Here is a 26389-nt window from a genome sequence, read left to right on the forward strand (position 1 = left end):
ATCTCTGTGAAAGAAACATACTTTAGTTAGTTAGGATTTGATCAATGAACTGATATACTGCAGTTTATGGGCTTGAGTCTGCTCTTACTAACACTCTACTTTGGTTTCAGTGGAGACATTCCTGATTTTCACTAGGTTAAGAAAGAGGAGAATCAGGTTCTCTGATGTTATATAAAGTGTATCAGTGTACATGCACATCTACCTTTACGTGTCTTAAGTGTTCCATATTTTAAAAAAGTAATTCTGTCTAGCTTTCCACTTGTTTCATCCATTTATCACACGACAATTGCACATAAGCATACTGGATTGTAACAAAGGTACAAGCCAATTTGGGCTATGTAACTGCTATTCTAATGCTTAATGATATGTATACATAAATGCTTGGAATATATATATATATTGTGGGTAGTTTTATCAGCATAATATATACATATAGTATATTAGTCAACAGTACAGTGGAGAGATAAGTAGCAGCCTAATTCTGCAGGGCCTTGAAAGAGAGAACAAAGATCTTGAATGTGCTGCAGGAGGCAAGGAGAAGCCAGTGTAAGGAATGAAGGAGGGAAAGGAAGATGGCATTGGTGGCAGCATTTTGGATGGACTGGGGGAGGGTTGAGGTTGAGTGTTGGGGTGGAGAGAGAGAGAAGAGAAAGTTGTAGAAACTAAGGGTTTGGAAATAGGGTTTGGTGTTGGGAATATGATATGCTGGAAGAGCCACAAAAATGCTTGTTCAGTGAATAATGCTATAAATCTTGAGACTCTGAGGGAGTTTAGGTAAAAAAAGTGGACAGATTACTTCAGCTACAGTGCACAAATGCAGTTAAATGATCAGAAACCACATTTATCAAAAAGGGTATTTTAAACTCCAGACAGAATAGATTAATTTACAAGTTGTTGTGTAGTTATCTGAAGCTAGTTTTGAGTGTACTTGCGTTTACTAAATTTCCTGGGGTTCAGTTGTAATCAATTTGCTACTGTTCTTTAATTCGTTTTCTTTATGAACTGCAGCCTGGGTTACTAACATTTATTCCTCAGTAATAATGACTGGGAAATGTCTAAGCGCAGGATATAATTTGTTCTCACCAAGTTTCCTGTAGATTTTGTTTCTGGGCAGTAAAACACAACAATCTTTTAATTAAAAGAATGTGTGTTTGCTACTTTGTAGAAACTAGGAAATGTAGTTCATATGGTTAGATAGAGTGTTCTATGCACACCATGCTTTGATTACCTGTGATAGACAGTGAAATTAGAAACAACTAAGCATTGTGTGTTTGTGCTCACAAAGTAGGTAGTTAGATGTCCAATTATTACCACTGCATGTGCCAATAACTGCATGTGCAATTTAGGTCACTTACACATTTATTTAACAGACTGGCTGGCCTAGTCAAGTGCTCAGACATCTAAGGGTATGTCTACTCAGCAGCTAGGATGTGTGATTCTGATTCCCAGCTCAGGTAGGCATGCAGGCACGAGGTTTTCTGGAGCAAGTGCCTAAAACTAGCAGTGTGTTTGAGGTGGCCTTGGCCATGGCTTAGACTAGCCACTAGAGTACTTACCCAGGGGCAGGATTGTTCTTGGGCAGCTAACCGGAGCCTCTGCCTATGCTGCTGAAGCCACACTGCTATTTTTAGCACGCTCGCTTGAGTGTGTGTGGAGAAATCACACCTCCCAGCTGCTGTGCAGACATACCTTAAGTGACCTGAACTGCATTCACAAATATTTATGGGATGTGTGCACTAAGCTGAGCTTGCAAATTGCAGATGCACAAAAGAAGGCCAGCGTTTAAAAGTCAGTCCCAAAAGGATATCCTGCAAGATATTTATCTTCTTTTGCAAAACTGTAGGGGAAAAATAGGAGGTAGAGTTGAGACCTTTTAAAAAATTGGGCCCAAAGTGTATTAAGAAGGCAGTCTGCCTCTGTGGGGAGAGCGGGGGAAGACAGTTGTCTTCTCAGAAGAACCATCTTTTATTTGTATTAATCTCAAAACCCTCTTCTCCCACCTCAGAACTCGTTGCTTGTGAAAGCACTATAGTGGGGGTGGTGCTAGTAATATACCTGGAGGAAAATTTGATTTAAAGATGACTCAAAATGACATTTTCAATTCTCTGCCCTTTTTAGGCAGGCTTATCATGCATAAAGATTAAGATTAAGAGGCAAGAGAGAGATCCCTATCTAACTTTGGTGCCTTGAGACATAAAAATACTTGAGAAAAAAAGAGAAATTCCTTAGTTCCCATCTGTTCTCTCCCTCCCCAGTGAAAATCAACCCTAATGTTAGTCGTTAGTTATAGCTCATAGTTTTCAGCAGGAATGACACTAAACTAGCATTTTCTGTTTTTAGTTAACAGCAATGTGAAGGTGCCAGAAAATATTTGTCAAAACAGTGACGTTTTCCATTTACGAGTGCTGCTTCCATAGCCAAATGACCGCAAGATCAATCTTGCATTACAACCTTAATGCAAAGCACAAACTTACTGAATATACTGTTCCTGCTGCCAACATATGTTTGCTGAATATTAAATAAAATGTTCACAGATATTAAAAATGTCCAGATAAAAGTTTTTTTTATGGTTAAGATTGCTGAAATTCAACATGACTGCCCATTCTTTATGGCAGCCCTGAAGTGTACAGTTTAAATACTTAATCTTTACAAGATGGTTCTAGACAGCACGGATCTCATACATACTTTGTTCTTGTTCTATCTACATTTGAAACAGCAAATATTTCAATCCAGCACCTTTATTCCTATTAGGGTTAAAAAGGTAACCTGCCTTCATAACGATAATTTACTAGGCCTTACTTTTCTCTTCAGTTCTTTTCTCATTTAATTTAATATAAAGGCACAATTGCCTGTGTCTTGCCATTTTTCCAGGTGGACTGTCAGGAGAAATATACTATAACAGCAAGATGTGTAATATTGAAATACTGTGGCACATGTGAAGAATAACTGTATGCAGATGGAAAAAAGATACATGCACAAATCCTATTCCATGTTTCAAAGCCTGAGGATGTAAACATGTGCAGGTGAGGTCCACATGGATGTGGGAGGATACAGGCTTCCTCTCGTGTCTGCTGTATGGCTGCTACTCTCTATAGGGAAGGGGTGGAAGAACGGTTGGTAGATCTGTGTAGTTGCAAATCCATCACTGCTTGCTTCTTACCCATCTTCTGATCTGATCCTAGGCTGTGTGGAAGGAGCCTCCATGGAGCACAGTTCACTGGAATGAGGATGAGGACACTTGGAATGGGCCATTACATTTTGGGCTTACTCTTGCTGTGACTTCAACAGAAGCAAGATCGCTTCTTTTATGTGTATATTTCATAGATTAAATATACAGATAAAAGAAGCCTATTTATTTATTTGTTGCAGATCTGCATCTATATTCAGAAAAGCAGGCTCTAGAAGAAGTCCCTGACTCTAGAGAAAGTCAGGTCCACTTCAAAAGACCTGGCTCTAGAGAAAGGTATAATACGATCCAATGGCTACAAGTAGAAAGTAGACAAATTCAGAGTGGAAAGAAGGCATACATTTTTAATGGCAAGAATAATTAATCACTGGAACAATTTACTGAGGGTTATGGTGCATTCTCCATTGACAATTTTATATCAAGATTGGACGTTTTTCTAAAGGATGTGATTTAGGAATTATTTTGAGGATGTTCTATGGCATGTGTTATACAGGAAATTGGACAACACGATCACAAGAGTTCCTTCTAGCCTTAGAATATATGAATCCATGAGAGGTACAAAATTACTCTTTCCCCTCAGTAGAAGGTAGGCAGTTATTATGCTGCTGTTTTCTCCCTTGAGTTGTCTGTTTTGAAGGGTGATTGGAGGAAAGCTTTGAATTCTGGTGGGGACTTCAAAGGTGCTCAGCCATCAGGAGCAGTATGGAAAACCTACTGAATTAGCACACTCAGCAGTTGAGCAGTTCCCAGCAAGTGCAGCAACCTCCCCTGGTGGTCTTATGCCACTGGGGACCTGTACCACGGTTTGTGTTAACATATTATGGTGAATTAAGCATTAGTCTGCCCCATGGACTATTTTAAGTTATATGTAAGTAGGGATCTACTCAAGCAGCACAATTCAGAGCTAGATTTCAAACACCACAAAGTTAAGAGTTTACTTGGATTTGGGATTTTGGTTTGTTTGGCCAATTATAAAGACAAACTATTTGACAGATGGATCTGGGATTCAGACCACCTCTGAAATTCCTGGAGGTTAGTGCAAGAGATTTATTTTCAGCACATAGTGTATTATTCAAGTCTACTACAAAATCATGCAGGATAGGGGATGTGGAAGGATAGGCAAAAGTGGGGACAATAAATAAATGAAGAAGAGTATGTCAGGAAAAAGAAAACAACAATCCCAAAGTTTTGCCAAGAATCAGAACAACTGGCAATGTAACTGAATGGCAGGGTCTGATCATTTCCAAATTTTTCCGTATGCAAGTAATAACCATAATTTACTGGGAAGCTGTGCACATTGTATATTGTTTGGTTACAGTCTGTATGTTTCCCAGTCTTCCTTAAGGTTGATAGAATAGATTTACTGTGTGCTAGAAGCTTCTTTTTTGCTGACAGAAACCAACTACATTTTGTTTCTTTTAAACGAACCAGTGTACTTTTCACTCCATAAATCTCCTATTACTTCCTTCCTTTCCAGTTATTCTTCACCAAATTGGGAGGCATTCTTAGCAAAAGTGGACTATGGTAGCAGAAGTAAAACAGCAAATCAGGATGGAAGCTGCATGAGGAAAGTAAATCAAACAAAAGCAACAAGGTCATTGTGATCTAACAAGATTTATGGGGAAAGTAAGGTGCACATAGATTTAATATGGAGTTGGATAAACATTACATGAAGGAAAATAGTATTAAAAATAGGCTAAACACTAACAGATGATTTGGGAAATTAAGTACTAGTTTATATTCAAGATAGAAAGAGGCTGCCAGATTTGCAAGTTTCAAATGAGACACAAGTTGGAATAACAAGTGATAATGAAATACAAACACATAACCTGAAAGGTAGAAAATGTGGAACAACTTAATTAAGGAAAAAACACCATCTCTTCAGCACCGAAACAAAAACTTGCCTTGCAAAATGTCAGCTGTAATGCAAACCTTTTCAAACAAATATTTGAAAAATTCCTTCAGCTGGTTTTAAGTGATAGGAGTACAAAACAAATTCAAATGTCACTGGCTGCAGAAGCATCTGGTGTGTATGTATAATTTTTAAAAGCAGCTGTAGTTTCAATGAGAAATTTGGCAAACACTTAGTATAATAAAATACTGCCAGTTTTTCAGACTTTTCCAAATGGCTTGAATATGTATTTTTAAAATACTTGCACAGTCATGTAGAGATGTAAAAAGATGTAACTACGATATTATTTGGGTCGGATACAAAGCCTGGCCAGTGTATCTTAAAAGGATATTATAGTAAAAAAGAGGGTGTTGAATTTGCAAGTAAATTTCACACATTATGTATGAATATAAATGTGAACAGTAGGTGATAATGAAATGCAAGCAAGTAAATGCACATGATAAATCAGAGACCTTTGGGAGATGGGACTGGGGTAGGGGGGGCTGAAGGGGAGGAGGAATGTCACATTAAATGTACCTCTCAAAAGTTTAAGTTGTACCTAGGTAGACTTAATATTAAAAGAAAATACACGTGAAGAAAGGGATCTTGGGCAACAAAGGATGATACCAGGAAGGTATGGAGGCAAAATGTATATTCATAGTAATGACAGAAAATGATATGCATAAACAGAGGAATTATATGTAAGACAAGGGGAGATAATGCTTCCATTATACAAAACAACAGTTAGGTCTCATATGAAATACTGGGGATTATACTGGTCACCAAGTTTAACAAAGATTTCCACGTCTTAGAAAAAGTCCAGAGGATGTCCCACAAGACACACATGGTATCTGAATGGAAATCATTCCCTCTGGGGAATGGCTTAAGGAAATGGATATGCTTGGTTTAGAAAAATACATGCTTGAAAGGTTTGTAAATAGTGGTATTGTACAAATATATAAAAGGGGCCACACAGCAAAGAGGGAATTCACTTAGTTTCATTATAGGATCATAGTACAATCTGTGGACATAAATTATAATAAGGAGGAAAATTAGATGAGATATCAGGAAGAGCTTTTTCACTCAAAGGCTTCTTAGAATACACAGCCCAGGCTTCTCTGATTTTACCTTCCAAATGGCAGTGGATGGTCTAGAAGGGCAAATATTTCTCTTCATCTCAGTTATTCTTGCTCCTAACCCGCCTGCCCATTCAATAAATAATATTTAAAATTTCTTTAAAATGGAGTATTACACACATGCCCCCCCCCATGAGAAACTGGGGCACTTTCTTCAGAATAGTTCTAGTTTATTGGAGACAAACTACACACTATGGAAAAAGAGCTGCCATTACATACAAATTTATCTGATAGGATCTATAAATGGCAGGCACCTATCAATTCCAGGATCATGCTGGTGAGGTCTGCTCTCTTCCTTTTCCTATCAGACGTGGCTTTGCGGTGGCAAGCAGAAGCAGAGTTTGATGTCCTATCATGGCCTTCACTGCACTTGAAGGATTTTCATATTGTTTTATTACAAAGTGGGTTTAAAAAAATAAAGCACAATAAATACAAAAAGTGTAAATAATTAATATTATGGCAAAAATTGACCAAAGACAGGCACTTAAGAGTTAAGGCTGTTAATGTGATTGCACTTGTAACCTTAGATGTTAATTGTTCTTTCACAACAAGACTGATGCTCCATATTTGGTTTATCTTCATTCTGAATATTTTGATTCCAAGCCCCAGGGTAGGGGGCATGTCTGGGTAGAAAGAGGCCTGGCAGGGGCATTCCTGTGCCCTAGTTAATACCTGGCTTTTGGAATGATTGCTGGAGACCTATGGTAGCTGCCGAAAAATCAGGGCAGTCTCCAGGCAGCTATAATCTGCAGCAGGAGATCAGCCTGGCTTTGAGTTGGTTGAGAATTTAGGGCCTAATGCCACCTTCGCCAAATATATTTTAGGTAGCATGTAATGGAAATATACAGGACTTATGGTACATTAGAAGCTGAACATGAAATATAAGAACAAGGAAGATCAATCTTTAAAAGGTATATGTAACATATAATTGGCAATTATTTTTAAAGAGATTCTCAACAGTATCTATATTGCATGTGTATAACATTACAGGGAAGGATTTTAGACACAGGCATTCTCAAATTTTTTTTTTTAACTGGCTCTCAGGCAGGTTGTGCCGCATACATGGCACTCAAAGGGTTAATTACACAGCTGAGTGTCGGCTTCATTTACTGCTGAGAGGAGAATGTTGTAATTTTTTGGATTTATGAATTGCTTAGGTCAGTCAGCATCTTGTGCACAACAGACTCCGTCTAGATCTATTCCTTACCTGCTGGGCAGAGACAATTCCCTTCACACTTGGAACCCTGAAGCCCTTTAAGCTGCTTGCTCTGTAACCTTGGCAGCTGGGCCTCACACAATTCTTCATCTTTTCCAACTGGGCCTCACTAAATAAAAACTATGGTCCCTTGTTAGCCAACAACTGAGCGTGAAATCACGACATTGCAATCCCCTACTCCATGAGTCAATCAATTTTTTTTTCATTACAGATTTGTATGCTAGGGTCAACAAGAAGAAAAAAACGTATGGAACAAAACGCACATAACAGAACAACAAGGGGGAAAAAATAAACCCTATGCTCCATGCTGGGTAGGATATACTACACTGAACTGTTTACAACAGGTCCTAAATCATCACTGAGAGTACAGTGTTTAGCATCCTAAAGTTTGACTATTACTTTAAAAAGAACAAATTTTAACATTAAGTTGTCGGTAATTGTAAGTGACAGGGTGTAAACTGCTAAATTTCCTGGATAATATTTGTATTGTATCAGTAGTTGAGATTAATTAATTAGTTACGAGAAGGATTAGATAAGGGTCTGCTGGCTAAAATGACAGAATTTTAGCTTAAGAGTCTGCTCTACAACTACAACCAGATCAGGAAACTTGTTTACAATATAGTAGTCCCCTGGCCGAGTTAAAGCAAGGTTTTAATTTTGTATTGTGTGGTACATAGTATCTTAGCTGCTTTCCTGAATCATGTTAAAGCCTTAGCCCACGCCTTAGATTTGAATAAGCCCCCAAACCTCATATCTTAACATGCCTGAACCGTAGACTTATGTAAGGCTTTGTCATACTTCAATAACACAGTGATGGCCCCATCTACATTGTAGATTGGAACTGGGTTTTTACTAGGCATGCTTTAACCCAATATGTTTGTAATGGTAGTACAGACAGGGGGCAAAGGTCATAATGTGAGACCCACTGATACATGCTCAATATCTCCATCTTAATTTCTAACACAATTCACAAACCCACCGCACATCCTCTGTGCAGCAAGACACCAGATACACATTACTGGGACAACAGAAAACCCAGTAGGTTTTCCAAAATCTGGACTCCACCATTACGGCAAATTTCAACACTTAAAATAATTTCTGCAAAATCTAAAATTGTTAAAATTAGCCATGTTCTATTGTGAAGAGAGCCTTCTCCATGTGAACGTTCATAAAGCTCTGTTGCCTGATAACCTGTCCTTGCAGAAAATTGTTTTCAGCCAAACAATAGCAGTGTGAAACGTGAACCTAACTCAGTGATATGTTACCTTTAAAGTCCAACTGGGGAACACTTAAATGCTGGCAAACTTTTGGTGGTAAATAAATAATAAGTAATATTAAGCAACAGCAATTTATGACCCATAAGACAGCCTTTATCAGAGGCAGAACTACCACTTATATCCATGGGGATTTAGGGCAGTACTGCATACGGTCCACGGACCCACCTGCTCAATTCAAGTCATTTTCAAAAAGCTCTGGGCCAAATTAATAAACTCTCATGAAGCCAAGTGGGATTTAGAACAGGGAATGAATTTGAATCCACATCTTTAGGCTCTTTCTTCCTCTGTTATAAAATCCACTTTTTTCTTCAAAGAAGGATGTTGCTGTCTTATTGCTGAGGCTGGAAGATGCCCATTCATCCTTGGAATTTTACCATTTTATTTCCCGTATCTCCTTGTGTAGCAGTCACAACTGACAATGGGGCATGTCTCTGTTTTTATTTATTTATTTTAACTACCCCTACAAGCCAGCAAGGTAGTGCTGTGGAGTCGAAAGGCCAACACTTAACCTCTAGTAATTTGCAGATGCCTTTGTATTACCTAGAACTTGCTTCTTCTCTTACACACACTACTTTTAAACTGGCATAACTCCACTGACCTCAGTGGAATTATTCCTGATTAGACTCACGTAAGCATGAAGAGAATCAGAATCCTTATCTCTCACAGAAATGGAAGTTGAATCTAGGCTGAAGATTGATAAGGTCTCCCACTGTGCTACATTAAAAAGAGACAGGTTTCAGAGTAACAGCCGTGTTAGTCTGTATTCAGTATCACAGTGACTTAATTCAGTTTTATAGCATTTTACTAAAAATTTGAGATTCTCAAACTGCAAAGGTACAAAAGAAGTCAACAAAAAGTAGGAAAGTTCCTTTCAATTTTCAGCAAATATCAATGTTTTTCCGCTACAAGTTTCCATTTGTTTACCAGAGGTCCAGGTCTAGGCTGAAAAAGAGACCAGCTCATCTCCAACTCCTGGCTATTGTTCACAGCAAAGCAGAGGAGGAAAAATTTAAGTACTAATACATCTTATTTATATAGGGCTATCTGCCAATGGTACCCAAAGCACTCCACTGAAAGCAGCACAGAAAAATACCATTCCAGGTTAAAATGACTAAAAATCCTACCAGATTAAAAATAGACCAAATAAGTCAGAATGCAGTTGGAAAACAGATTCAGGAGGTGCTAATGGTGACTCTATAGTTGTGGTGGAGTTAGTGAAATAAAGAGGTCTCTATATACTCTTTTAAAGAAGGCAAACCTCTGGCATGTGTCAAGCCCCACAGTATGGTATTCCCAAGACATGAGACAGCAGACTCAGATTCAGTACGAGCTATACCTCTTATGCTCTTGCAAGTTTTTGAGATCAATAGCTCCATGTCAATTAACCTCAAAGGGCAAAAGGATATATAGTAAAGAAAGCCTAAAATTCAGAAACCTGCTTAGAATCCAGGACTTTAAGACTTTTAAAATAATTGTCAAATTTTTGAAGTCTATCCATGTGACAACAAGCTGTCAATAGCACATATAGAGCAGCAGATAGACAAAATGCCTGCTGCCCACTCTGGCAATAAGTGTAATGTTGCACTGCGTACTACCTTCAGACAACAGATCACCCTTTTGGAAAGCCCATTACAGAGTGCCCAGAATTAATCTGATTTGGGTTTTTTTCCCCACCAACATTTTATATATACAGAATATTTTCAACTCTCATCTGGGGTTTATTTTTGTATTGATTACCTCAAATTATGAAATTTTCTAAAAGTTCAAGAAAGGAGAAATAAAAGATTTTATGTGGTCCTTCTCCCCCTAGCCAAGTCAAAAAGAAATGCTCCATCAAACTGCTTCACCTTTCATCTAATCCAAAGAAAGAAGAAAAAATAACTCAAAGAAAAATATAGTTCTCACTTGGAAATTTATTTTGTTCAAAACTATACATGTTATGATTTTGTACATAGGGATAGGTGTTTCGCTCTCTGTAAATTTGTAGGCATTATGGTTTAGAAGATGATTTCCAGTGTACAACACTAGAATTCACCCACCAACTGCTCTTAAGAACTCAAGTGGCTCCTAAGATTTCTTGCTGAAGTCTTCCTTGTGATGAATTGGCATATGAGCTTCTATGTCTTTTTTATGTCCCAGTTGGATTGGGATGTGAATGTGTTTCCTTCATGCTAAGGCTGAGAGACAGAACTAAGATGATTGGTGAAAGGGTCTCCAAGTACTGAAGGTGTTTAATTGACTTACTTGATTAGTGCTTTGAGGTTTGATTCTTCACTCAGATTGTCCCATTTCTTGGGGATGATGAAAAAGATTGAGTACATCCCAAAGGAACACCACAAGAGACAACAGGCTTAATGACTCCTGTCTCAGGTTGACGTTTGGACAGTGGAATGTCTTCAGATTTCTGGGAATCTCTTGGTCTTGAGAACTGATGGAACCATCTTGACATATGCCAGGCAAGCTCCAGAACATAGCTGCTGGATATTATTTTAAACACCCATTTGTCTGAAAGGTTGAAATTTGTACTCAGGTTTATCAGGCCGTTATGGAATGGCCTTTTGTTTCAAGATGTCCTCTGACTACTCTGGTCTCTTTGGAAAGCTAGATTGTGGCTTCCTCCAAAACTCTTCCTTTCTTTCTCATTGAATTGCTTATCACTACGGAAGCTGGCTATGAGATTAAGACATCCAGGTTTGGCAGTTGAAGTCACAGATGCCTGCATGATATCACAGAACTAGTGAATTACCTAAGTGAGTATACCATAAGGGAATGACATCATCATCAGAAGGGGACCTTACTTGTCTTTGCTGGGAGTAATCTTTCTAAATGCCTTGCAAACCAGCAACAATGAATCTGGAAAATCATACTGGGGATGAAAAGGCCCAACTGTTTCTTCTTGTTTGTGTTACGACTGACAAAAGTATTCCCCTTCTAGGAAATTATGGAGTCATTTGTGTCGTCTGCCATTATTGAGTCTACATTGGAGAAAGTGATGTATGGGTTCCTTTGCTCTTTTTCTATTATGATATTTGATTGATCCCATTTCATTTTTAAATCTCCAAAAGAAATACTATGGGTAATTTCTCCTCTTGCTGAGTTTGAAAACCAAGTGCCTTGATTACAAGCTTTGACAGTCTTAAGCATATCTGAGGCTCTCTTCTTGGGTTTGAAGGGCTAATTGGCCTAGTCTTACTGGCTGGCTTTGCCCTATCAACGTTAAGTTCACACAGATTCAGAGCTCCAGGTTGTGAGGGATCATAGCTGTAATAATAACACCATTAGAATCCATGGGGTATAACTTTTACTAACCTTGACCCATATCATGTGCCTGAAGCCAGGAACTTAGTAGCACTCCTGCGTATACCACTTCTATTCAATACTTGTCCATCCCTACCTTTGTTACTGACTGATAGTCTCCATTGGAGGGATTTAGTTAACTCTGGAAATATTTGCTTGTTAGAGACAGAGTCACTCACTCTGCTGATCATGGAGTTCAAGTCCAATACAGCTGAAGTAGCACTCTGGGACATTACTGTCATCCACAGGTGCAAGGACTTTGCCTGCTTGCCTCTGACAGCATTCCCAAGGAAAAAGAGACCTGGCTTTTCCATCATCCCTGTGGTTGGGGCCCTCCTCTGCTCACCACAGCCAGTGTTCCCCTAGATGAGAATGATGGGACCTTGATTGTCATTGTCCACATGGGGGGGGGGGACACTGCCTGCTTCGTTTGTTCCTCTGTGCAATAGTATAAAGCTCTCACAGCTATCATTTGTTTGCATAGGTGGGAACCCCATCTGCTTGCCCCTAATGGTGTTCCTCCTTTAGTTTCGTCCTTTTGGCTTCCGATTGTCTTCAGATTCACATGTGGCGGACAGAGCTCACTGGAAAAGGTTGTGTAACAATGTTGGGGTTCATTAAATAACAAACAGGGAATGAGAAAGGAACAAAACTTTACTAAAACAAACTGGAGAATGTCTTTGGTGAACTGCTGCACACAGCCATGCTATGTTCCCAGCCCCTGACTCCAAAGCACATCTCCAAATTCCCACACTCACAACATAGTCCCTTACAAGGGAGCATCTCCAAATCACAATCTTTCATAAACATCTCTCTACAGGTTGGTTTCAGGAAGAGCAGAGATGATATTTTGCCTTTGGTCAGGTATGCTTAGCTTTTGACTCCCTTATGAGTGGCTACCCAACAGGGGAAGTAGAGGATTCAGCACTGTGGTAGCAAAGCCAATTAAATTAAGCCTCCAAAAGGCCCCAAAGTGCGTCTCTACCAAGAAGAGAGTTAAATGTAGACAAATTCCTGTTTTGTGAGATCTTTCATTTTAACTGACTCCAACACTTCTGAAAGTACAGACCAGCAGAGGAAGAATATTCTGTGCAGGGAAACAAGAGTGGATACAATTTATGAGAGACCTGGAAAACTGATATGTTGAGGCTGGCATCATGGGGTAAATAGAGAAAATGGGGGAACAGCATGTTTCAGATATGAGGTCCTTTATGCAACATATTAAGTTAGCTTCACTTGCTCAACACTGTAAACTCGGCTTTACCCTTTGAACTCACAGTAATGCACTACTGAACTCTTATTCAAATACTACATAAAATAACTGGCATATAAATTGTCTTTTTATTTGAATATTGGTAATTTGATAAACTAACACTTGCTCTGCCTAGAGCTTGCTCGACATCAGGTAAGTGGGAATTAAAACACAGAAAGTGCAAATGAAAACAGTGTCGCCTTCTCACTTTCTACTACTTACCACTGTAAGAAAAAAAACACGTAGAGACAGATATCTTTACCACATTATGAAATATGTAGATTATAACAAAATAAGTTTCTTGGGGGGCGGGGAAAACTACCTCACACTGGATTGAGGACTCAAATGCAACGCTGTCCTACAATGAAAAAAATGCTTTTTGTCTGCTTATTTCTGTTGAAGTTTTCAAAATAATTACAGCTAAAGGAAGTTCAATAGGTTTTTGTTAGTTTTGTCAGTATATGAAAATGTTTCCAGTCACCACAATAATGTGAAATTACATTAAAAGTAAACCTTCATGGGACTCTCCAATAGAGTATTAACATCTTTCCCCCCAGAGCATTATGGTTTTAATATACTTTCTATTTTTAAAATTTCGTATGCTTGAGGTAGCTAGAATGTCTCCTTACATGACACAGCAATTCAGTAATTGCTCAAGACCCATGCCTATAAATGACTGTGTGACTGGAACATCTGAATGTCACAGAATCTGTGTGAAAGAATCCCATGACTTATCTGAACAAGGTGGCTGATTCCATGTGTACAAATATGGCAGTCTGCCAAGCTGGAAACAGGGACTGAGAGATTGTAAACACTTTGTGGCAGGGATTGTCGTTTAATAAGCAACCGTACAGTACATAATGGGACCTAACCTGCTTCGGCCACTATCGCAATACAAATGTTAAATAAATAATAATTATAATACAGAGGTTGGGTCTGTACATTATATCGAACACTTTCTAAAGAAAGCAAAACTAATGACAACTCCAAATTAAAAAAAAAAGTGGTAAAGCTGAAGATTTTACATCTATATGACAAATACCTTAAACAAAGCCTTAGAACAGCTTTAAATAATAGAATGACTTACCAGGTATCTCTAGAATTGAAGATGAAGAACTTCACAAGAAGATTAAATAATTAGGGTGACATATACAGCAAATACAATGACTGATGACTAGGAAGACTGGAACAATTACTAGGTAGGAAGGGAAATCCCATCAGATTTAGCTGAAGTGGATTGATTTGTAGCTGACATTATAAAGATGACTACTTACAGGAATGTAAGGATTATGGCTGAAGGCAAGTTAACACTTTCAAGTTTACACAGACAAGTAAGATATTTTTGCTATGGCTCTGTAAATTATACATAGGTCAGCTGTTATGGACATGAAATTTAGGTGTTTAAGAATTAAATGGAGAATACTGCTCCTGTAAAGCTATACATGCATGCCAAATCAAGGAGAAGCAAGAAGAATAGTTATACTTTGTTTACACAACCATTTGAATCAAACAAACATGAAACAGTCCCATCAGGTGAAAATCTTTTGAACTGGTGAAAGGATTTATTACTTTAAACCTGAATTAATATGTGAGAGGCAAAAATGTAGATGGTCAAGTATGTCCCTTTGTATCTTAGGGAGATACTATTCACTTAAGTGAAGAAATGCAGCAACTTAAAAAAATGCATAATAAATACAAAAAATGTTTCACTAAAATTACTCATGTTCTTAACTTTAGGCACATTCATAAGAATCTTTTGGAATTGAGATCTATATAGGAATCATGTGCAGAGTTTTGAGTGCAGTATAGCCTATCATCTAAAACCCCAAAGAGTTTAACTCATTAACTTGCAACAATCTTCTCTTCACTTTTAAAGAGGGTATTTTCAAATCTTTGCATCCACTCAAATTAGATTATGATCTTTTGAGGAAGCAGTTCTTTCAGTATCTCCAGATAGAAACTCCATTAAATTTCCTGGATGCTTGATATTTCACAATTATCTGATTCAAGATTGTAATCACCATTTAAAAATAAATTACGCAATAAAAATAATTTTAACGTAACTGAATAGGTGAGGATTCTCATTCAAATAAGAAAGCCTCATATGAAAAGGGTTTAGGAGACTATGACAGAAGTTCCAAGAATGACTCATTGTTCTAAATGCTGGAAAATTTCTACTTGCAATGAAAACACAGAAATTTAGTAGAGTGGAACTCTCATACAAAAATACAATAAAGCCCTTCAAATAATTAATTAGCATTGATAGTAATTTGTTAGAGTAATTAACTTCCAGTGCTTTGAAAGGCAAAATGCAATGGAAAGTTGATCAGATAAAATAATTGCTCTGTTAAATATGTTTTCTTTGTACCAAACAAAAAGATACGTAATAAAAGAGGAAAGCTCTATTTTGAAGCATCTGGCAGGGAGTTTTTGGTCTCAAATATGACCTGACTCAGCATTCTTAGAATGGTCTGTGGTTTCTAAAAAATTCTGCTACTCTTGGCAAGAAATTAAAATACAATAGACACCATTAAAATACACATGACCATATATGTGCTCTGGGTGCCACACAGCTATCTACCGGAGAATGCACAAGTTAACAACAGACTCTACTCCCACCTCAGCAAGACTGAGCTGCATTAACCCACCTGTGGGAGGAAGCTTGCCAAAGCCATATTCCGAAAAGTCTGAATAAATGGCTCATGAGCAGGAGATCTCTACACAGGTCAGATGGGGAATGGCCACCTTTCTTCCAGTGCACAGAACATCTGCACTGCTGTTCTGCAGATGCTACTACAGTCCATAGTCTATAGCAGTGGCTGAGTACTCCCTTACCCCACATACAGGGGTTTATCCAGTGGATCTGCATAATTGTGGATTCACTGGCCATGTGTCAACATTCTCCTCCACCCTGTCCCCTAAGCATCTCCCATGTTGCAGAGGAGAAAGCCACCACTTAGCATTACTCTAAAGCTGACACTTGTGAATAAACTCTGCACAGACTGTCTTCTCCTACATTTAAGACCTTCTCAACATGATTTGACCCACAGTCTTTAAACAACATTGTGCCTTGCTTTAGCCAATGCTCCAGCAATTCTAGTACTATTCTTTCATAAACTAAATTCACTCTCAAAAAAACAAAAACTGGGAGGAAAGCCCAACAACAAACAAAGAAAAATGAAAGAAGCCTTCTTCTCTCAATTGTGTTGAAAATGTTGATGCCAATTTTGAATATGATCATCATAACATGGATGTAAGACATCACAAAGTCATATGGCTTCTGACCCATCCGAGAGGGAACAATGAAAGTTTTCCAAATGAAAAAGGACGAAGCAAGTAGGGAAGGATACGTTTCTAAGAAGCTATTACAAAAAGTAAAAAGACTGTCAGGCAAAAATTTAAAATTAGACATGAATGACAGTGCCCCCTTTGAACTAACCAATTTTGGCGTAACAAGTTAATTTAATTGTATGAAATGATAGTGAGAGACGGTTAGAATGTCTGAATTTGGGTTTGCATTGTGAGCTGCATATTTTAAAAGCTGAAGCCCACTTCCACACCTTATAAAGTATGCACCTAAGTATTCCAATGCCTTCCCAACTTAAAATGCAAATACCGACTGTATCTGTGATTAGCCAATTTGTCTGCTTGCACACTAGTGGGCTTTGAACATTGAATGCTTCTAATTTTCAACAATTGGAATATATTTTTGGTACTCAAAAATTCAAAATTTTATCATGATGGTGTCCTAAAGGTTTGTTTTAAAAGTTTGGGTGCACTAGTATTGCACTGATCCTAAAATCTGCAATTCATTGTCAGACTCAGGTAGCTGTGGATGACAGAAATACTTTACAAAGTTGGAGAGACACTGTGTTTCTAACCTTATGAGCTGGCATTGGTTCTTTCAACAATTTTGTCTTTAAAACGAATAACTAGCTAGTATACTAGTGTGATGAGTCATCAAACCAGTCCTACCTCTCTCTTATAAATAGATGTGACTATTCCTTTATTAGTATTCTCATTCAACTGTAGCTGGGAATAGGTTTTGCTATGTACTTACATTATACCCAACACTATTAGCTTAAAAGATTGCTGATTTTGTTTAAATTTATAAGAAAGGTTTTTATATTTTGTCATAAAATATTATGACAAAGAACTTTTATTTTAAGTGTGTTTTATAACATCCAACCCATTGTTTTCAATATATACCAATGCTTGGAAAACATTAAAACACTGCATCAGAAAATGGATGCTATAATGTTCTTTCTAAAGAAATTAAAAAGTAAAAGTAATAAAAAGATAAAGCCTTCATAGAGAATTGCAGCAATTATATCGCCACAGCGACAATATAACCCAAAACTTTGCAAAGGCTTTGATTGTTGAACCATGGCTGAAGTGAATAATTTGGCTTTCACTAAGAAAACAAGCACATTCATTCTCACCACAATGGAGAGAGGCAGTTTTAATTAAACCTTATCAAAAGATGAATAAAGAATAAACTCAATACCCATTCCACAGGACTCTATTTTCATCTGTTTAGTTTAAGCTTGCCATGTTCATGCAATAATTAACCACTGTCCAAGGATTGCTGGAGTTGTGTTAATGTTGGTAAAGATTTAATTAGTTCAATTATCTGGAGAGTATTGAAGGCTCAGAACAGCACTAATTTCTTCAGGCTTTATATGTACCTCAGATCAAAATATATTAAACTGAAATATAAGTGAACAAAGGAAACCTACTATTTCACTTCTGTTACTGAAAGAGAGTGTATATTTAACAATCTTAGTGCCCTAGCTTTAAAATGGATCTTTAGAAGAACAACATGTTGACAGTGGCTTCTCTCTCTCTCTCTTTTTGTTTTAAAGAGCAACTTTACTAAAATCAGTTGGTAAATATCTTAGCACAGAATTAGAGTTTACATTTTAAAGAGGAAAATCTATGATTTTTTAAACTTCAATCTAGGAAAAAATGTGGTTCGTTTTACATTTTTTTCCCATTGCCCACATATTCTCTTTCTTTCATGGAAAGTGAGGCATTTAAAAAAGCATTGAAAGCACAGTGACACAGACAACTGTTTCAATCTGTCAGACAGCATGGACAGACAGTTGGGATCATTTCAGAAAATAGAATGGCCCCCCAGCGGTCTGACCTTCCTGGTGGGAAAGAGAACACAGTGCTGTGCTTGACAAGCTCAGCAACAAAGAAGTATATTTAGTTCCCCCAAATTCTGACACGCTTCTCACAGGAAAAAATGCAAAAGGGGATGAGGGGGAGTTTACTACTTCTAGCAAAGCACGATTTATAATTTGAGATTTCACATGTCCCTCAAAAGAAAAAGAAATGAATGAGAAGTAGAAAACATCCACATCAATGAACATACCGGTCATAAATGTGGGATTTCATCTCTTTTCTATTTTTACAAACTATGCATCTTAACATTAGAGCTAATTTTGGGGCATATGCATCCTTGATCTGTGCATGCAGCTCCCAGTGATGTAAAAGGGAATAGTGCCCATTAAACTGCGCAGCCCTTTTTATCACTGAAAGACCATATTATTATTATTATTATTAAAAATATTTCCACTGGATGATTAAATAAACCTTCTCTGAAGACTAATACATTTCTATATGTTATATTTATTATTACTGCATTTCTTTATTTCCCTAACATTGTATTGAGCATTGTGTTATATATGTTTTTAACAACCACAGTTATATACAAGATCTCCCGCATATGAAAAATTCACGTTTGTTTCCTTGACTGGGTAAGAATGCAGTGGAGGATGTTTTCATTTCCAACTAAGCAATGAAAAATTATGAGTGAAAAATAGGAAAAAAAACCCACTTGATACTTAAATTGAGAAATGCACTTCAGACTGGTTGGCTTCAAGTTCATCTATAGGTCTTTATACATTGTCAACAAATATTTTATGGATTGAGTTATTCTGTATTTTCTGGCTGTGAATGTTCTATGGTAAATAACCAAGTTGTACTTTAGATACCTAATTTGCACTAGTTACATTGATAAGAAAAATGTAAGCACCTACAGGCATCTATTAGCTACGTTCACCCAAGCTGATGCATGCTGGTATAAATTGCTCCAGTTTGTGCCAGCTGATCCCCCTGAATCACCCCAGAGGAGCAGGTGGTTTTGCCAATGTTTGCCCTCACCTTCTGGGTTTCTGCAGGAAGGAGGAGATAGCAATACTAAATTACATTCAGGTTTACTGAGGAGTCCAACTGGCAGAGACTGCTCAGGAAATAACTTTATGCAGAGCATATCCTGGCCTCCAATGTGTGGTCACTGGCCTGCACCACCCTTTTTTTAGGGTTGCTCTGTCACTCCATGGATAGGAAATCTTCTGCTGCTGTACACTCCATCCCTGTTAGACTTGCTAACACTATAGCGTGTATAACAGCATAGACATAGGAGTGAGCTGGGCTAATTTCTAAGTATTTATTAGCTATAGAAAAGTTATGTGCCAGGGTCAAATTCTATCCTTGAATAAGCACAAAACAGCTCCTATTCAAACTAAAGCAGTTGCAACACATATCTGAGAGCAGAATTTGTCCATAAACATATATGTTATATCACATTAAAAAGTTTCAATCTTTTTTCTCCTTAGTCATAACAATAATAATTGAATCACTTGAGACAGTTGCACAACAAACACACACAAAAATACTCATACAGAACAACTGTATATTCTGTTCTACAATGGAAACTGCTGTTAGAGGATGCTCCTACCCTTGGTCCTTGGGATTAGATTAAGACTCTTTACTTCTACATTATAGAAAATTCCACGTGTATTTTAAAGACATTTTGATTTGGCTTTTAATCATCTTAACATCTTCATCTGTCTATCATAGTGGAACATACTATGTTGCTTTATAATGGCCACTTGAAACTTAATTGCACAGAAATTTGGCTAACTAAAGATGCTCACTGATTTCGTATCTGAATACAGTACAAACTGCATCATACCCTGTAAAGTATTTCTGAACTAGCATAGTCTACATTAGGTAATATTTTTTATTACAAAAAATATAATACTGGATAAAAATGTTTCTTTCTAGGCTATAGCCATAGTCTTATAACAAAATCCAGCATATTTTCAGATCCTGTCCTTATTGTATTGCCTCTTCTGTAGCTCGGCACTGAGCCCCTTCCTGACGTTGTGCAGTTTCTATAGTTGTTTATATCTAAATTTTAAAATGTAATTTTGAGATGGCAGGAAATCGCATATCATAATAATAATTAACCATATTAGGAGGAAGGGAGGGAGAACACTGACTCACTTAACTTCGAAGCCTTTCTGTTTCTCTCGCTACCTCAAATTTTGTCAAGTATGGTTCTATCTTGTTTTCTAGCCTGCAAACATTTTTGTGGTACATGAGTTTGGTTGAAGAAAATGAGGGAATTTTGCACATAATAAAAGGAACTTGGGGGTATTTTGTGCACATAATAAAAGGAACTTGTTCAGTTTTGCAGAGCAAGTCATTTTTACCACACAAATTCCCTGCTTTTGTGCTAGTAAAGGGGAATACTTTGAGCCCTTTCAGTTTAGAAGATCTTCAACAGACAATAGTGTGTAAACAATCCACAAGTACATAACTTTACTAGAACAACCTCAAGGCTGAGACTGAGGCTTTCAGAAAGGCCCCTTCATCAGATTTCCTTCTACTCTTCACCCTGAACAAAGCCTTGGCTGACAATACAGAAATCTCCTCCTTTCTTCGGATTAAACCCCCTTTGCAGAAAAAGTATGCAAATGCTGTACGTGGTTCCCTTGTCTGAGGCTACTCTAAACCAGCTATCTTTTCACTGTCTATTTCACTCAGGCAGACCATCCTACTGGCTGACAGGGAGACCAGCCTTCCAATTCAATATCTTTCACAACACTGACAGTTGGATCCTGGGGCCTGCCATGGACTCTAAAAGGAGCTCATTTAGTCATAATTAACTATTCCCTGCATATTTCCTAAGGTATGGTAATTGTGCTAAAAGCCAACAAGTGAAGCATTCATTCAGGTTTTCTTTTAAACTTTTTTTTTTCCACAGCAGTTTTATTTTTTTCTTTTCTTTTTTTTTGTCTCCTCCTTGGTAACATTCAGAGTAAAGAGAAGGAATGAAGGTGGAGATAGGGAGCTGCAGTAAAACTGTGATCTAGACAGTTCAAAAGGCAAAGATTGCCATACGATACTGGACTCCATGGCAGGACTAAGCTGTTCAATTGGATAAACAAAGAAAAATGATACGAGTAGAATGAAGCTAGCGTGATTAATACAGAATAGCCAGACCAATGTATTTGGAGAACAGGAGAGTAATGAATACACATTTCCAATTCCTTCGATATGATAATTGGATTTCTGTTTTCATAAACATCTCCCCTTTGTCAGTTTATACATACTTGCCCAACCTACAATCTTCCAAAGTAATGCAGTTTCAGAGTATTTTAAATCTGCATAACTTAAATGCCTGCGCTTCCCCTATCTGCACCACACACTTTATAATCCCCACCGTGACAAACAAAACAAAAAAGCAAAAAACCAACCCACTCCCCTCACTCCTAACAACATACAAACTAAGGAGCAAATCTTGCTTGGTTTACACAACTAGTTCCATTGACTTCAGTGGGGCTACTCACATGAGTAAAGCAAGAAAAAAACTGGTTCTAAATGCAGAATAGATATGTCCCTGCTAAGGTGGAACATTTTGGGGAGTTGATAGGGATTATTTACCTTAAAAGGCAAAATGTGGCCATCAGGTCTGCACTTATCTGGTTGTTGTTTTAAATTAAGTAAGAAGATCTGACAGCAGCCTCCTCCTCACATGCTTCATGTTCTGCTGGAATTCTGCCATCTTTCAGAAGTATGGAACTTATCAGCTGCCTGTTGAAGCCTTTGCTAGGCCTTCTCCAAAAGGAACAGAATGACCAAAATGCTGAAGTTCCTCATATTCTACTCTTTTCCTCCTTGTATTTGGACCCAGAAATCATCACTGACCTTTGCAGAGAGGCCACCATTCTGGGGCTTACTCACTGCGATTTGAGCAGCTATGCCAAATAAAATGTAAACAACAAACAAACAGAGAAATTAACTCTTGGCAGAACACAGCATTGCATTTACTCATACTGTTATTTTTGTGTGTTATTTTTACAGTGCCCAAAAGTGTGCTAGGAACTTAAAGAACAAGAAAAAGATGGGCCAGTCATCTGAAGAATTTACAGTCTAGAGCTCAGACACAATACAACAAGTGAGGTTTATAAACAAACAAAAAAGAGGTAAGGGTGGAATTAGGGCAAGGATTTCAAAAATATATTCACGGAGTCATTCTTTTTAGGTATGTTCTTATCTTAATGGGTGGTGGTGTTTTTGTTTTTAATAATATTCCCTTATACTCTTATACTGAGCATAATGTTCACTTTATAGTGTATTTACGATACTCATGTGATACTTCCTCCTTTGCCCTGATTTAATTTCTCTCTCTCTCTCTCTCTCTCTCTTTTAAAGTACAACTATCCTTTGATGGAATAACATACATATTTGAAGCTTCTCAATGTGAAGACAGGGAATTGGCTAAGTAAATGTGTTTTGAAAATCCTCTCTCTCAACTTTATACTTACAGTACTGTAAGTTTGTGGGTAGGTGTTTCCTGCAATGCCATGCAAACTCATTTTAAAAAAATTGTCATCTTGTTGCTGGAAATCTTAATAGTAACAGTTAGATTCTGTAGCCAGATAGGCATGATTATCATCAGCTGCTAACCTTTTGTCCTTATCACCCCACATATTGCTGTATTTTGGATAAAGATCAGAATTCCATGATATTTAAACAGGAATAAACAAATGTGGCTCTTCCTAAACATAATCTGGTGAAGATAATGTCATTAAAAAAATCTGCTCTTTCCCAAATGAGAAGAGGAAATGGATCATATCTATGTGTAGGTTTCCTGGATTTCACCCCATAAAGAAGTTGGTTATAAAATTCTCCATCAGAACTTTTTGTTTGGTGGAAAAAAAAATGTCTTCTCCATCAACTTTGCTTGTCTAACTGTCTATACTAAAAACTTAAGTCGACCTATGTCAGGTCGACTTACAGCCACTGCAGTAATTACTGAGGTGGTTCACATCCACACTATCTTCCTTCCGTGAATGGTGCATGTCCTCACCAGGAGTGCTTCCACCGACTTAAGAGGGGCAATGTGGGGCTGCCAGGAGCATGGGCTCCAAGCGGGGAGCTCTGAGCCTGGAGCCAGGGCACCTGCCAGGCTCCCAGTGAGGAGCAGGGAGCCTCGGTGCAGCCGTGCTCCCAGCGCGGAGCTGGGCCTGGGGAGCCCGAGCAGCAGCCCAGATGGGAGCAGGGCTCTAGGAGCCTGGAGGCAGCCGGGTTCTAGCTGGAGCCCCCCACCCTGTGATCACCAGGGTCACAGCCTGATCTGTGAGGCTTTCTTGGTAATTTCACAGCTCCAACTCAGAACTGTGAAATTGACAAGAATGACAACCAACAGCCGATGTAAGTAACCTGCAGTGTCCATGACACTGTGTCGCCCTAACTACAATGGCATAAGCCCGGCATCTCGCCTGGAGGTGGAGTTATTATGTCGGTGTAGTATTGCACTTACATAGATGGGAGCAAGGCTGCAGTGTGTACACTGACATAATTGATGTAAGGTGCCTTAGGTTGACCTAACTGTAGTGTAGAGCAGAACTAAGAGGAATCATGTCTGCTGTTACTTTACATGTGATGGGTTACTTCTGTTGATTGGACAAAGGCCACTAAATAGTACATCTGGATGAACCTAGAAGGAAAGGAGATCAGCCCTCAACATGCTGTTTGAGTCTGTCAATGGTTTGTGAAGTAGGTCATAATGAAATTCACTAGTGAAAGGTCTGAATTTTTATATTACTATGTACACACAGAAATATCCCCAGCCACAAAGGCTGACAGATTAGGATCAACTGATATTTATTATGTGATAGACCACTGAGGAGCCTGAAAGATGTTTTGTTTTCCAACGCATACAGAATCAAACAGTATTCTTTGCCCAAAAGATCAGCAGGCATGCCTTTTCTTGGAGATGAAAAGGACTGGTACGAGAAAGGAATTTTGTGTTCTTTGGGTGGCACTTCTACTGATTTCTTACCATGTAGTAAGTGATCAACGGTGAGAAAGAATAGAGCAAGTGGTGGAATGATGAGAGAGAAACATGTCAGATGGGTACCTCAGTGGCAAGTGAACTTCTGTTAAAGGCTATTTTAAAAGACGCCTGGAGATCAAGGTTACCATGCTTTGTGAATGTCAGCAAGTACCTATTTTTGGCACTATATAAATAAAATAAAAAAAGGGAATAAAATAAGCAACAGTATCTGTAGCTGCTCTGGAGATTTCATCCGATGGAGCTCATGGTTTCCCTGCCCATGCTGTCTTGATCCATCTGGGACAGTATGTCCTCTCACAGCCGCATAGTTGGAGAGATCTTCTGCACCTTTATGCCTCTCTGATGCACTCATATATCAAGATGGAATTGGTATCTCCCTGTGTCCTCTGTCTTCCACAGTAATTCACAAAAAGGGAATCAGATTTTCCAAATCACTCTGTTCCATTGAGGCATATTTCAAACACCCTTCTGACATCCCAGGTACACTACAGTTTCTCTTTCCTATATTTATGATTCTGACAGAATAAGAGAGGACTATTGTGATGTTATCTGATTAAAATATGACCGTGTATATCATTGTTGCTACCACTGTTATACAATTGCAAAAAATCTTGTACAAAGTGTGTCATGTGAGGTGTCAATGGAAAAGTTATGATTTGCTGAATAGGATTATCCTATCAGTATGCATGTATCATCTTCATATCTGAAGTTATGAATATTGACTTTGTATCTGTATTTCAAATGTGTTTGCTCCTGTGGAAACCCCCACAATGTAGTTTACATCCAGTCTAGCCAGCATATTTTGAATGGATTATTCAAGTTGACGGCCCATTAATGAACACAATGGACCATGGAAGAAGCTTATCCCCACCTGATGGACTTTCCTGTGGATATTCCAAGCAGAATATGGGTAATGGCCCCTGCTATGACTCATCGAAGCATGCAAGGACATGTGACCAGCTCATGTGATACTAAAATCCATCTTATGCCTTTACTTTTCCACTAATTATGCTGGGAGCTTTGTTTGGGACAATGACATTCCCGCCATATGGCAGAAACTATAAAAGGCTCTGAAAACATCTCCATTTTGCCTCTTTCCTGCTTTAATCTCTAGACTATGGACTTATACTAATGGGCGCATTCTAACCGAAGGCCTGAGGACCTTCCAATCATTTGGAAACAACCAGAGACTTAACAAGCCAGCAATTTATTTCATCACTGCTTCAAACCTGATACAAGAACTTTGCAATTATTGTATTTGATTCCTTTCACCGGTTTTAACTCTCATCTCTTTTCCTCTTATAAATGAACCTTTAGATATTAGATACTAAAGGACTGGCAACAGCATGATTGTTGGTTAAGATCTAAGTCATATATTTACCTAGGTATGTGGCTGGTCCTTTGGGATCAGAAGAACCCTTTGTTTGATGAAATTGGTTTTAAATAATCATTCACCATTAAGTCTAATGTCTGGGTGCTGGAACAAGATCTGGGATACCTAAGGAGACTGCATTTCTGACTTCTTTTTTGCCAGTGTGGTGAGACGAAGTTTATTTTTGTTGCTGGTTTGGTATATCTTGTGGAAGAACAACCACCAGCTTTGGGGTGAGTCTGCCCTATTTCTCAACAGTTTGTCCTGAAACTTGTATTCTCAATTGTGATCCACTGAGGTACGGTGACAACCATGTCCTGCAATCTGTGGGACACTGATCTTCTTTGGTGAGAGACCCTCTAGGGCATGTTTTCTCCTAGTTCAATGTACCATCATTTTTCAAAAATGTTACCTATGTAATTTAATTTTCCCTGTCATGCAATATATCTTATACACTCAGATACAGAATGATGAAACAATCAATGGCTAGTAGCATTAATAGCCAAGGTTTATTTAACTCCCTGGGACTAAGATTCTGCCTGCAATTTTCAGTCACAGAATGTCTCAAACAACACTGAGTATTTTGTATGGCTGAGACTC

At 38.1% G+C, this 26389-nt stretch overlaps 1 protein-coding gene across 7 annotated transcripts in view; it reads right to left on the reverse strand.

The window, feature by feature from the left end:
* CDK14 (cyclin dependent kinase 14) overlaps nt 1-26389 on the reverse strand; it is a 497609-nt gene that overhangs the window by 38180 nt on the left and 433040 nt on the right. The gene's annotated exons all lie outside the window — the stretch shown is intronic.

The sequence above is a fragment of the Natator depressus genome, chromosome 2 (assembly GCF_965152275.1).
Source record: "Natator depressus isolate rNatDep1 chromosome 2, rNatDep2.hap1, whole genome shotgun sequence".
Taxonomy (NCBI): Eukaryota; Metazoa; Chordata; order Testudines; family Cheloniidae; genus Natator; species Natator depressus.